The 15,112-nt window shown below is 46.8% G+C and overlaps 1 protein-coding gene and 1 pseudogene across 2 annotated transcripts in view; both read left to right on the top strand.

Annotated features, from left to right (window-relative positions):
- LOC144829687 (28S ribosomal RNA) overlaps window positions 1-6,870 on the top strand; it is a 10,630-nt pseudogene extending 3,760 nt beyond the window's left edge.
- TRIO (trio Rho guanine nucleotide exchange factor) overlaps window positions 1-15,112 on the top strand; it is a 4,034,553-nt gene that overhangs the window by 3,839,742 nt on the left and 179,699 nt on the right. The window lies entirely within an intron of this gene.

The raw sequence follows: 15,112 nt of genomic DNA, 5'->3' as shown, positions 1-15,112 counted from the left end.
GTGATGAACTAATGGAGCATTTAGGACTTTTCGTTTTAGTCGCGATCTATGTTGCTGTATTCTTGTACGAATCTCTTGATTCGTTTTGCCAATGTAAAGTAAATTGCATGGGCACTTAATCCCATAAATCACGTATCGTGATTTGCAATTTGTAAAAGAATCGTGTTTCCACGTTATTTCATTGTATTTGAACGTGGACCCCTCTTCAGTAGAGTCACAACAATTGCATCCACCACATTTATGGTGGCCCATGACTGGGGGTAATCCCATCATGGTCCTCAAGGTCGGTTGTGTTTTTATTGGTAACGCTGCTCTGACCAATCTATTTGCTATACTTGATTCTTTCTTGAAAGCAAATAGGGGAGGCTTTTTTAATTCTTCGCAAAGATTTTTCACCAAATGCCAATTATTATTTACAACCTTTTTTAACATGTTGAAATTAGGGCAATATGTGGTGACTAGTACTATTCGGTCCAGTTTCTTTTTTACTTTTTTCTCCAACAGACATTCTCGTGGTGTCCACCACGCTCTTTTTTTGGAAGGTCGGAGTAATTTTTTAGGATATCCACGTTCAATTAGATTGATAGTCAGTTTGTCAGCATGTTTTAAGTATTCTTCTTTGTCTTGGCAATTTCTGCGAATCCTTAAATATTGCCCATAGGGCAAGTTTTCTTTTAGGCTTCGGGGGTGATTGCTGGAGAAGTGCAATATTGTGTAAATGTTTGTTTATGTTACGTCTTTTTTTTAAATGGTTTGTTGAAATATAATAATACACAAAAAAGTAAATGAAATAATGAAAAGTTGAAATAAAATCTAAATCAAAAGGATTGATTCAAAAAATCAAATATTCCTCACATAGTGTTCAATTTGTGTGTGAAGGAGACAATTAATTGGTTCATTAATATTAGCAGCATTGGCAATTTTTTTGTAGTTTGTACCCATATCCGCAGCAGGTCTCCTAGGTGAACAGCCTCTGGCATGTTGGAACAATGTAGGTAAGGGAAGTCGGCAAGTCAGATCCGTTACTTCGGGATAAGGATTGACTCTAAGGGCTGGGTCGGTCGGGCTGGGACGCGAAGCGGGGCTGGGCATGTGCTGCGGCTGGACAAGGCGCCTCCCTCTGGGGCGGCGGCGACTCTGGATGGGAGCCGGGCCCTTCCTGTGGATCGCCCCAGCTGCGGTGGTCGCCTCTCCCCATGCCCCCTCCCTGGGGGCGCGGGGGCGGCGTTCTGCCTCGGCCGGCGCCTAGCAGCTGACTTAGAACTGGTGCAGACCAGGGGAATCCGACTGTTTAATTAAAGCATAGCGAAGGCCCGAGGCGGGTGTTGACACAATGTGATTTCTGCCCAGTACTCTGAATGTCAAAGTGAAGAAATTCAATGATGCGCGGGTAATTCTCGGTTGTAGTGGCCTTTACCTCCCAGTGGTCCTGCCGGTAACTGCCTCTGTAGTGCTAGACTCTGCGTAGAGTAGCATATAGAGACAGGCCAAACAAGGTTCTATCATGGCAGCAAGCGTGATAGTGAGAAATGGCGAAGCAAACGAACCCAATTCCACATGGGATAGTTCCTGGAGAATAAAAGCCCCGTTAAGATGGCGTAAGGAGGTGCTGTCTTTCCCAGAAATCTTTAACCTCCTCACCGAATTCGACAAACTAGCACCAGCCTCAAACAGTGCAACAAGCAACAACGATTCAGATCACGATATAGGCCCTAGTTCACCCTCCGTAGCAGAAGAAGACACAACAATAGACCTCCGCAAATCCATTGAGTTTGTGGCCTCCTCAGCCAAGAATGACATTGATACAGCAAACTTTGAAAATCTACCCGATGTGTACGAGGTCAGCAAAGATGTAATAACAAAGAAAAGTGACTACACAAAAAAAGTCACTTATTGGAAGTAACCAAACGAAAAAAATATAAATGTGACTTGTGTGGAGACATATTGGGAACTTTTAAAGAACTGAGAAAACATGTCTCCAACAAGCAAAAAGGCTTCTATACTAAAACGTACTGCTCAAAATTTGACAAAGAAGCAGAATACCACAATATTGCATGCCATTATGCCAAATGTAAAGGAAGACCTCAACAAGGAGAGCTGCCATTCCTATGCAGCTTCAGTGACCTCAGATTTGGAATAAAAATTGGTGTTTCTCAACTTGCTCGGCATGCGCATCCAAGAGCACAAAATGAGGCTAGACTAGCAGCTCTAGCAAGCAGCAAACTCTCAAAATTATGGTCACAGGAAGAATTACTGCTACTAGCAGAATTGGAAAAAGTATATGAAAATAAGAGGAATATTAATGCGCTGATGGTTCCACATTTTGACAATAAAAACATAAAACAAATTGCAGAAAAAAAGGAGATAGAAGAGCTAAAAGCAAAAAATCTGCAAAAGATGTACTGCAAGCATCAAATGTTTCTGAAAATGACTCTTGCGATGAACCAGAGGTTTCAATGGAAGTAACAACAGAAAAGCACAGAGACTTTATCAATCGCAAACGTGCGCAAAAAATCAAGTACTTTGATGAGCTGGAAGACAGAATCACAGAAATCGAGAAGTACACCCAAAACGTAGAGCAACACGATGCTGCTATGGATCTGATGGATGAGGTAGTGACTTATATCGCAGAAAACACCACTGATATAAGTCCTACACCAGCAAGTGTACCAACAAATGAACCAGCAAGAGAACTCAATTATGAGCCTATGATCTCTGCTCAAGATGAGCAACAGAAACAAGATAACAAAAAAAGACAAGAAAAACGGAAGTCTTAATCGGCCGCACAAGAAAAATTATGCCAAAGCAAAGGGCAGCTATAAAGAATACCAGGCAATGTTTAAAAAAGACAAAAAGAAAATTGCCAGGATTATCACTGATGGGGCAGAAGATGCCACTTGCCAAATCAGTGCTGATGAAATCTTTCAATACTACAAAAACATAATTGAAAAAGAAAACAAGAAAAATCCTAATTTCTTGCCGATTGATCGGATACCAGAGGATTACGAAATTAGAAATCTATGTAAAGAAATAACACTGCTCGAAATAACTCATGCCTTTGAGAACTCCAATTTAAAGAAAGCAGTGGGGCCTGATAAGATTGGTCTGAATGACTTGTATAAAGTGCACAGCAGACAACCAAGACTGCTGCCCAGAATTCTATTGTCTTAGTTGATGATGAGAAGAGTACCAGAAATTATCAAAAAGATCAATTTTGATACCCAAGAATGTACCGATTAGTGAACTTAAAAAAATCAGTAACTGGCATCCAATTACCATCGGTACTGCAGTCATGAAGTTATTCACAAAAATACTAACTAAAAGACTCATTTTTTGTTGAATTGAATACGAGACAAAAAGGCTTCATGAAGGTGAGAGGTTGTCTCGAGAATCTGACTCTCCTGCAAAATATCATGAAAGGGGCACGAAAAAACAGTCACTCATTAGCAGATTGTGTTCATAGATATATTGAAAGCCTTTGACTCTGTCAGTCATGGTCACATTATACAGAGTCTCGCAAGGCAAAGATTTCCATCATACATCAGAGACATAATAAAAGACTTGCACACTAAATCATCAACATCTTTCAAGGGAAAGAACAATGAAGCAACTCCTGAAATAACAATGAAATCTGGGGTCAAACAAGGTGACTCTTTATCCCCACTACTATTCAACATTGCCATGGATCCTCTGATCTGTGACCTCCAGAAAAACGGCAAGGGCTTCACATTTGGATCTGATGGTCTTATTGAGCAAATCACCGCTCTCGCCTTTGCCAATGACATCGCAGTACTCAGCAGTACCTGGGAAGGAATGAGTACACATCTGAAAATCATTGAAAAGTTCTGTAAAATTACAGGATTCAAACTTAATGTGAAAAAGACGCATGGATTTTATATCAGTCACCATAAAGATAAAATCCTGATTAACAACTGTAAACCATGGCAATTTGAAAAAGAAAATATTGAAAATATTCATCCAGGAGAAAGTGAGAGATACCTCTGATGGAATTTTGATCCACATACTGGTCATACAAGCAACAACAAAATTAATGAGGTTCTTGTCAATTGGGCTCAAAAACTTGATAATCTACCACTTAAGCCCACGCAGAAAATAGAAATTTTGTGTCAGTACTTGGTACCTAAACTATCATTCAAACTGGAAATGATAGGAACAGAAGCAAAAACTTTAATTGTTCTGGACCAAACAATAAAAAAGTATGTCAAACATTTTCTACACCTTCCTGCATACACATATGATGGTCTCCTATACTCGAAAAGATCATTTGGGGGCCTCAGTATACCACAACTATGTACACAAATTGGTCTCAATAAAGTCAATAGTTTATTGTATCTCAGGGCAGCTCCAGATCTGTACATAGCGCATTCGTTCATGTATGCAGGAGAAGTAATAAATGAAAAAATTGATAACATCATCAAAACGCACAAACTTAACATTTTAGACAGTGGGTTTCTGAGTTATGATTTGAATTTGTTAGCAACATATGATTGGAGAAAATAATTTGAGAAATGGGCAAATCTCCCTGTCCAAGGTGATGGTATAAAATACTTAGCAAGTAATCCAACCTCAAACTTCTGGATCAGCAAGCATAACAAAATGAAAGAAAACCAATACATAGCTGCGCTGATGTTAAGAGCAAATGTTTTATCTACTAGGGAAACCATCACTAGAGGAAGAAATCGTACATTTGCTACATGTAGATATTGTAATGATGTTTGTGAAACAATTTCTCATATTCAGGCGCATGTCCTAAAACCAAGGACATTAGGATAAAAAACACAGCAAAATTCTGGAATTGCTCATTGATAGAGCAAAAAGGTGTGGTTGGATGGCATATAGGGAACCTCATGTTAAGAATAATCAAGGTGAACTACAAAAACAAGATGTAGTGTTTACCAAAAATGGTTCAGCTGTAGTGATTGATGTTTCAATTCGATATGAAAACTCACAGAATTCCCTTGAATTAGCGTGTGAGAGTAAAGTGAAATACTGTCAGGATCTGTCACAGTGGGAATCTCGTCACAGCAAATCAAAGATCTCACAAAATGCAGCACTGTAAAATTAAATGGCTTTATCGTAGGATGTCGTGGTATTTGGCCTCAATCTAATGATGTTGTTCTGACTGATTTAGGTTTGCAAATGTCATTCCCATTCAAGAAAAATGTTTGCCTGACTACTTAAATGGACACTCTTAAAATGTGCCAAGTATTCATGGACAATTGAGTATCAAGCTTTTACTGAGATGTACACTTTCTTGCCGCAAACGTCACCCTTATAAAGCATACTATTTTAACATATAGGTTTATAGTGGACACAACATTTAGTATAGATGTGAATTTTATAGATGTGAATTTTTACAATTTTATAGATGTGCATTTTCTAGTTAGATGTGTATTTTTTTTATAAATGTGTGCTTAGAACAATTTAGATATAGTTGTGTACATCATACTTATTGAAATGTCTTGATGGAGGAATAGGTCTCAAATAATCTCATACACATAGCTGTCACACATTGATTATTGATGTCCTGCTAATCATATTTTAATTTCTCAGGACTGTTCATAGACAATTTTAAATTGTTGGAAAGGACTGCAGGGTGTACTATCTCCGACCTATACGTGATCCCAGTTCCAGTGAGGACAGCGTTCAGTGTGGCTGTACTCCGGAGCGAAAGAATGTTGGATTGTTGGAAGCAAAACCGAATTGACGCTGATGGGCAGCATAATAACCCAGAATGAGCCACCGCAAGGTGGTACAGATAGCCAAATTCCTCGTCATCTAATTAGTGATGTGCATGAATGGATGAACGTGATTCCCACTGTCCCTACCTACTATCTAGCGAAACCACAGTCAAGGGAACAGGCTTGGCAGAATCAGTGGGGAAAGAAGCGCCTGTTGAGCTTGACTCTAGTCAGGCACTGTGAAGAGACATGAGAGGTGTATGATAAGTGGGAGGCCCTCGGGACGCCGGTGAAATAACACTACTCTTATCATTTTTTTACTTACCCGGTGAGGCGGGGGCGCCACCGGGAGAGACCCGCTCCAGGGACAGTGGCAGGTGGGGAGTTTGAATGGGACAGTACACCTGTCAAACGATAACACAGGTGTCCTAAGGCTAGCCCAGGGAGGACAGAAACCCCCGCTGAGCAGAAGGGCAAAAACTTGCTTGATCTCGATTTTCAGTATGAATACAGACCGTGAAAGCGGGGCCTCACGATCCTTCTGACTTTTTGGGTTTCAAGCAGAAGGTGTCAAAAAAGTTACCACAGGGATAACTGGCTTGTGACGACCAAGCGTTCATAGCGACGTCGCTTTTTGATCCTTCAATGTCGGCTCTTTCTATCATTGTGAAGCAGAATTGTTCACCCACTAATAGGGAACTTGAGCTGGGTTTAGACCGTCGTGAGACAGGTTAGTTTTACCCTACTGATGATGTGTGGTTGCAATAGTAATCCTGTTTAGTGCGAGAAGAACCGCAGGTTCAGACATTTAGTGTATGTGCTTGGCTGAGGAGCCAATGGGGCTAATCTACCATCTGTGGAATTATGACTGAACGCCTCTAAGTCAGAATCCTCCCTAAACCGTAATGATACCGCAGTGCCGTGGAGCCTCGGTTGGCCTGGGATAGCCAGCCTTTCTCGGGGGACCGGTGCGTAGAGCCGCTCGCTTGGGGACCGGAGTGTGGACGGAAGAGGGCCGCCTCCATCTCCCTTAGTGCACCGCTGTTCGTGGGGCACCCGGTGCTAAATGATCCGTAGACTACCTGATTCTGGGTCAGGGTTTCGTAAGTAGCGGAGCAGCTACCTCGCTGCGATCTATTGAAAGTCATCCGCTGAGCCAAGCTTTTGTCTCGCCGTGTGTGGGCGCCTGCGGACGCCCTCCTCCACCACACCCAGGGGTGGGTCCCTCTGCCCCCGGGCCGATGGGAGGGACGCGGAGGGGGTAACGCGGGCCTGCGGGAGGCCGCCTCCACCACGTGCCCTCTGGTACGGGGGCCTCCCCCTCCCTGCCTCACCAGGAATGCCGTGACAGGGGCCACCATCCTTCTTGGGCCGGCAGGGTGACCAGATGGGCTGGGCCGGCCGGGCCACTCCTTCCCGCTGGCCCAGTCGGGTAGGGAGGTGGGCAGCAGACACCCGGGGAAAGGATCCTCCCGAGTGGCTGCCTCAGTGCGCATGGCCACCTCGCTGGACTGCAAGGGCGACTGGGTACGGCACCCTCACAGGCCATCTGGGTGCTGGGTCATCCTGGGCCATCTGGTCGCCTGGCTGAGCGACCAGATGGCCCTGCGGGCCGAGTGACCAGATGGTCCTGCGGGTCCCGGTTGACCAGATGACCCTGCAGGCCGTGTCACCAGATGGCCCTGCGGGCCGGGTCACCAGATGGCTCACCTGCCGGCCGGCCGGTCTGCCTCCAATTTTTGTCCTTCCCAAAAGTTCTGTAAAGCCCTAGTCGAGAAAAATGGCCTCCCCAGGTAGGCGGTTGGGGCGAGGACGTGGCCTGGGCTTAACCCTCCTTGGTTCCAGCCGAGGGTCCAAGGTGCTGGGGACCAGGAGGTCCCCGGGGCCCAGGGAGGCTCTCCCCGGCCTGGCTAGGGTTCGGAAGCAGTGACCGGGCCCGGGGCTTGAGCTCCGTCCAGCAGGCCCCAGGGTGCGAGAGCCCCCCGTCCTGCAAGCCAGCCGAGGGTCCGGGTGCTGGTGACGGGGGTCCACCGAGGCCCGGGAGGCTCTCCCCGGCCTGGTTGCTTTCAGAAGCAGGGACCAGGCTGGGGAGAAGGGGTGGCTGGCTTTACCCGCTACGCTGGCGGAGCTGAGTTTTCAGCCCACCCCTAGTGAAAAGCAGTAGACCGCTCAAACTGTAGAAAAATTATTTATAATAAATTGCCTTGTACCTTAATGTATTTAACATGTGGGGCAACAAAAAAAGCCAATTAAGACTATATGCAGCAATAGAAGAGTTACTGGCTCCAGATTAGGGCAGAGTGGAGGTAGGAAAGAGGTGAAGGGCATCCGTGAAGTTCTCATTGGAAAAATGCTATTAGTATCATTGGAGGGTAAAGGTGAGTAGAGCGTTAAAGATGGAAAAAGTGTAAGGTCTTGATTCTAAATAGATTGTGTATGAAGAAAAGGCGAAACCCAAATATAAAAAGGCAACAGGAGCGAGCATGATGTAGGACTCATGAAGTGGGAATACCCGCAGGGCCTCACTGAGCGTGGGACTAGGTCACTTGCTGTATTCCAGCAACAAGGAAAACGTGCATCTTATAGGAAGGCTGGCAAGGAATGGTTGAATAACTGAATAATGTGATGGAGACTTTAGACATAAGCACACAGATATGTCTTTATATTCATTATAAAAAGATGTAGAGGGAAACTCATACACCATAACTTTTTTGTGCTACATATTTTTACTCTTTCATACACCGTCCCGTCATTCCCTGTACCATGTCTACACAATGTATATACAGCCTTGAGAAAGCCCACGGCCATAGGGCCACACACGCCGAACACATGTCTGCTGTTTGCTGCTTCATTTGTGAATTAAAAATAAAAAATATTTTTATTAAGATTGATCACAGACTCGCAAAATACATAACAGTGTTCAGTTATCTTAAGTACTTTAGCAATACATTGCACATTCAAAGGCAAATCATACATTAACGGGGCGTTATCACCCATATCACTCCTCTCCCGCCTACCCCCCTGCTCCTCTATACTTCCGCCAGAGACCCCAGATCTGCCTCCATTTCCTCACGCACCCCCTGGCCTTATAGACTGTCTCCTCCGCTCTCTGACACCAGTCCAAATCCCTACGGCACTGGACCCACTGCGGTGCCACCTGCACCCCCCAGCTACTGGCTATGTTTCTTTTCGCCACCCCGGCTGCCAAGGCCAGACAGATTTTGTTGTACCTTGACCAGTCCGTCGGGCCTTGATCATTAATAAAAACCATTGTGGTTCCACCGGGACTGGCAAACCCACAACTAGCTCCATCATGCGAGCCACTCTGGTCCAGAAAGGAACCACATTTGGACAGTCCTAAAGAATATGAAAGAATGTTCCCTCTTCCTGGCAACCCCTCGCACACAGAGGGATTTACGGTAATTGGTTGCTGTGGGTGTCTCTACGATGGGGTCTAGCAGGAGCATGTCCTCTATGGGGGACTTCTCTGGAATTGATGTCTCTAATGGGATGTGGGCGTCCAAAGCATGAGAAAGACACAGGTAATGGTAGTGTTGTGAGTCATGCATTTGGTATTCCTTTTTCAGGTAGTCGAAGGATCTGAGGGCCCCCCTCTTCCAAATATTCCCAAGGTATTCGATTCCAATCAACTTCCAGCCCTTGAAGCCCGTAAGCCTCTTCACCTCCTTCAGTTGGTCCACGAACCAGAGCGGGGTTCTGCCGGTTATAGTGTCTGTCAAACCCAGGCATCTATTGGCCTCTCTCCAGCACTGCAGTACCACCCCCTGTAGGCGAAGGCAAGTCACCCCGAGGTTTTCACGAGTATAGGAGAGGTTCGTAGTTGCCATCTGGCATGGCGTTTCTGTCCACCCTGTAGGCTGGCTCTGAGGCCTCCATGTAGACCCAGTCGTTAATGACCTGGAGCTGGGACGCCCAATAGTATAGCCGCACATCCGGTAGCGCCAGTCCCCCATCGTACACCCCCCTCGTGCGTTTGTTAAGCGTGATTCTCGGGTTACCCCCATCCCAGAACAACGCCCACAGGGCCTGTGATATACGCCTGAACACCCCGTCTGGCACCGGAAATAGGGAGTTCTGCAGGATATATACGGGAGGCGCGGTAACGCCAGCAGTTGGAAGAGCGCGGCGCGCCCCATCAGTGTGAGAGGCAAGGAGCGCCAATGAGCAACATCCAACGCCAACGGAGCCAGGTGTGGCTCCAGGTTTTTGACAAAGAACTCTGCCCTGACCCTAGTGATATACACTTCGAGGTATTTAAATCCCTCTGTGACTACCAGTGCCGGGCATCGCGACGGGACACTTGGGGGGGAGGGGGGGGGGTCAGAGAGAGGGTAGTTCAAGGATTTGGTCCAATCAATCCTATAGCCGGAATAACTTCCAAATAACTCAAAGAGGTGGAGCGCCTGCGCCATAGAATGGTAAGGTCTGGCCATGTAGAGGACTATACCATCGGCGTACAGGGATATACGCTCCTCCCAGTCATCGGTGAGCGCCAAGCCCCGGTACGACCGATCCCTCCTGATCCACTGGGCCAATGGCTCGAGTGCCAGGGCGATTAGGAGAGGGGATAGGGGGCACCCCTGCCTTGTACCCCACCCCAGATGGAACACCCGAGACGTAGCGGCGTTCACTCTCACCCTGGCCACCGGCCTCTCATACAACAGACGCACCCAGCTGCAGAAGACCGGCCCAAAGCCCAGCTGTTGCAGGACCATGAACAGATACGGCCATTCAATACTGTTGAAGGCCATTGAGGCGTCCAGTGCCATCAAGGCCGTTTGGGTGTCACCCACATCCTCAGTCATGTATAACACCCCATAGAGGCGCTTCAAGTTATGCCGCGCACTCCTAGGGGTCATGAATCCCGACTGGTCGGCATGTACCAAATCAGGCAGGACCACAAGTAGACGCGTCGCTAATGCTTTGGCCAACACCTTGCCCTCCACATTGATGAGCGAGATGGGGCGGTATGAGGAACAGTAGTCTGCCGGTTCCCGGCCTTATGGATGACCACGATTGTGGCCTCCCGTTGATCCGGCGGGAGCACCCCCTCTTGTCTCGCCTCAAGAAACATGCGTCTCATGGGCTCATACAACGTTGGCCTGCCATTTGTATATTTCTTCTGGGAGCCCGTTGGGCCCCTGCACCTTACCAGCCTGGAGCATGGTAAGGGCTTCATGTGTGAAATTTTGAAATACACACACCATGTTTGGAAATGATCATTGATTTCTGGAAATTATTCTACTTACGACAAACTCATTAAGCCGGCACAGTCCTCTATCAACTTCTTATGAGAGCGAGTCTTAGGTGTGTGCCCGGTTTTTGCCGGTATCCCTTACACACTGTACCTCCTGGTATAGTTGGTCAGTATAACTACCAGGTGATCAGTGGGCGGACAGCCTCAGATCATGTGTGTTCTGTCGATCCTACTTTTCTTGTGCTTGGCATATGTGTGGTATGGCTTCCACGGTCCACACGGTCTGCTTATGTGTATCCCTATAATCCACATACATGTATGTCCTTGTAGATATGGTTTTTTGTACATCTCTACAGAGGTGCCATCTGTCTCTACACCTGTCATTCCTTGCATCCACTGTGGTGCATGCTCATTTTTTACAATCTGACTGTCGTGCTGTTTTGTCCTTCTTTAGGACTTTTTTGTTTTTGCAGATCCATGAGATTCTGCACACAGTTTGACTGTTAATTCTGATTACAGCAGTTTATGGATTTTCTTCCATTGTGCACTGCACATTCTGGTTTCTGTTATTCTCCTTTGTCCCTTCCTGGACGAGGGACGTCTCGTACTGTCCTCTGATGGACTGTGGTACCATTGCCTTTCCTTGTTACTGCTCCTTTGCAGAGCTTTATACGTCTAGTGCCAGCCATGCTTTCACTTGCTATCCCCACCTGTTTTAGTCAATCTTTTGACGGATTAGTTCTCTTTGGAACTTGGTGGGTTTCAGTTGCAGGCCCTCCTCCAAGGGGGTATAGCTTTGATATCTATTCTAAGTTAAGGATTCTGATGCTAGGTCATCTCTATTAGATGAACAAGTTACTTACCTTCGGTAATAATGTATCTGATAAAGACACAGTCTAGCCGCAGATTCCTTAAAGCTCACCTATCCTCCCCCGCTCTGCGAGGACCTTTTCAGGTGGTGTTAGAAATGGGATTGCTGGTTGGTTAGGGATTGCACCTATGCCAGGCAGAAACCACCACTCTAGTCAAGGCAAGGGAGTTACACGCCAAAGATAACCCCTGCTCACGCCCCTTGGTAGCTTGGCATGAGCAGTCAGGCTTATCCCGGAGGCCATGTGTAAAGCATTTGCGCAACCCACACAGCAACAACATACTAGGCACACCACAAAACGAACTCCACACAAGGTTTTATCCAAAAATAGCCTTTGTATTATAAAACACATTAGAATAGTAATCGCACAATATACACTATGCCAACTGACACTGGGCAATATTTACAGGGGATTATATACACATGATAGGGCCACTTGGACCACTGTCAGAACCATCACGTAGTAAAGATAGTAAATGGAGAACATATAATAAGCATAGAAACAACCAGTAATTACTGGCAAACACTGGACTCAGCATCATCCTTTAACATAAATCATATTATGCACAGTATTGCATTAGGTGTGAAACCTCTTAAGCCTAAATATATTAGACCATAACCTCCTAAGCATAACTCACCTTAGAAAATAATCTCACTAGCAAAAGCACAGTAGAGGATAACTCAAACATAAATACAATATGCAAAACCTCATAATCATATACAATATGTGGGGGTCTGGGGTCTCAAAGGGGGTGTGGAACACAAAGCCAAGGGGTACAGTCTCAGTAACTATTTTTATTTGTGCTTTATCAGTAGAACAAGGTTCAAAACAGGGTCTATGGGGTGGGGTATACTGATTCCTCGTCCTTCCGTGCTGTGCTGTCTTGGTCCCCTGGTCGGTGGTCCTGCTTGGTCTCGGTCTATGGCTCCCGGGTTTTCTGGGCCTCAGAAGGGAAACAAGAAAATATAGGGGTGGAGGTCAGTCTGTGCTTTAAAAGGGGATTAAGTGCTACCGTCACCGATCAGTGAGAGGGGGGATTTTGGTGAGGATTGATTTATCCAAATGACACACCTCCTTTAAGTGCCCTACCTCCCGCCTCCCCACACGCCTCACCAAAACGCCCCTTGTAGCGGTACTTGCCTTGAGCCACGGCCCGTATCTCGGACCGCGGTGTAGGGACCCGGGGCGTCTCCTCCTACCCCCGGCCCACCGGGTTTGCAAACAGTGTACAATACACTCTACTGACTCCTGCGTCTCTCCGTCTCCTCCGCTGATACTCCTCCTTCCGCCCCTCGGCTCTCCACGCTCTCCTCCGCCGTTCCTCCTCTGCTGGTCTCCCGTTCTTCTCTCATGCATTTCTTCTTCATTCGATTCTCATCTCCGCCCTCCAGGTGCTTGGCTCTCCTGCCTCCAACGCTGCGCCCCGTCCATTCCTCCTTCTTCCTTCTTATTCTCCTGACTTCTGCTTGTGGGCGTGACTCCGCCCCTCCAGTCGTCCGGCGACTAGAGCGCTGGTTACTTCCGGGTTTTGCTGTGGTGGCAAGGGGGAAGTCCACAGCCGTTCCGCCCCAAGGATGTCCTCCTGCTCCTCCTCCTGACACATCTCCCCCCCTTAAGAACGGATGGGTGGCCAATTGGGGCAGGGATGACGGGATAGATAGTCCGCACAAACTTGCTTGGAACCGGGGACATGCATTGTCTGAAACGAAAAAGGTTGTAGGGACATAAACCATCGGAGGATACGTTGGTTGGTGTCCTTGTTTGTTGCCAGCCAGGTCAAAGGGGCATGATCCGTTAACAGAAGAAAAAAAACGACCCAAGAGGTAGTACTGCAAGGCTTCAATTGCCCGCTTGATCGCCAAGCATTCCTTCTCTATGGTGGAATAATGGATCTCCCTAGGGAACAGTTTCCAGCTTATGAAAAGGACGGGTACCAACTCACCGTCCAAATTGGGTTGTTGTAACACTGCTCCCAGGCCTTCTCCGGAAGCATCGGTCTGCAGGACAAAGGGTTTTTGGAAGTTTGGGCAGCGTAAGATGGGGGCTGTGCATATAGCGGCTTTGGGGGTTTGGAAGCTTTCCTCATGTTGTGTTCTCCATGTTCTGAACTTAGTTGGCTGTGTATTGGCTAGGAGGTCAGTAAGGGGGCCGGCCAGGGTGGAAAAGTGTGGGATGAAGCACCTGTAGTAGCCTATGAACCCTAGGGAGGATCTTACATCTTTTTTTATTTTGGGGTTAGGGATCGCCTTGATTGCCTCTATTTTGCTTATCTGGGGATTTATGTGCCCTCCCTGTATGGTATACCCTAGATAGTGTATAGAGTCTGTAGCCAACAGTGACTTTTTTGGGTTGATTTTGAGCCCTGCTTCTTGGATTGCTGAAATCACTAAAAATAGATGTTTCAGATGTTCTTCCCAGGTGGGAGTAAACACCACAATATCGTCAATATAGGCAGCTGCGTATTCCCTATGGGGTTGAAGGAGCCGATCCATGAGCCTTTGGAACGTTGCGGGGGCTCCGTGCAAGCCAAAGGGTAGCACGCAAAAATGATAGAGGCCAGAGGGAGTGGAAAAAGCAGTTTTTTCTTTTGCTTGTGGTGACAAGGGGATCTGCCAATACCCTTTCGTAAGATCAAGGGTTGTCATATAGGTGGCAGACCCCAGTCTCTCCAGCAACTCATCAACCCGCGGCATTGGGTAGGAATCAAATTTAGTAACGCTGTCCACTTGTCGGAAGTCAATACAAAAGCGCCAGCTTCTGTCCGGTTTCGGCACTATTACTATGGGAGAGCACCAGTTGCTTGTAGAGGGCTCTATAATGTGGGCCTGCAGCATCGCGGACACCTCTTTTTCCACGGCCTCCCTCCTAGCCTCAGGAATACGGTACGGCTTTTTTTTGACGATGGTATTATTCAAGACCACGATGTTGTATTGTACTAATGTAGTCAGTCCGGGATTAGAAGAAAAAAGACCAGGAAATTGGGCGAGGTTTGCTTTTAACTGGGCTCGCTGGGAGGGTGTGACAATATCACCTATGGGGGCTTCCTCTGTTTGTGACGGTGTGGTGGGAGCTGTTGGGATGTTCAGGGGTCTCTGAGTGTTTACCAAAAGGGCAGACCGCCCCCCTCCCGTAGTCTCAGGGAGTTCCACCCATTTCTTCAGGTGGTTGATATGGTATATCTGTTTCCCGCCTGGATGCATGGGTTGGAGCACACTATAAGTGACAGGAGATACCTTCTTTTCTATGACGTAGGGTTCTTGCCATTTTGACAACAGCTTGTTGCCGGAGGTAGGAAGGAGTAGAAGCACCTTGTCTCCGGG

This window comes from Lissotriton helveticus, chromosome 4_1 (assembly GCF_964261635.1).
Source record: "Lissotriton helveticus chromosome 4_1, aLisHel1.1, whole genome shotgun sequence".
Taxonomy (NCBI): Eukaryota; Metazoa; Chordata; class Amphibia; order Caudata; family Salamandridae; genus Lissotriton; species Lissotriton helveticus.
This window is presented reverse-complemented; position numbering and strand designations above follow the sequence as displayed.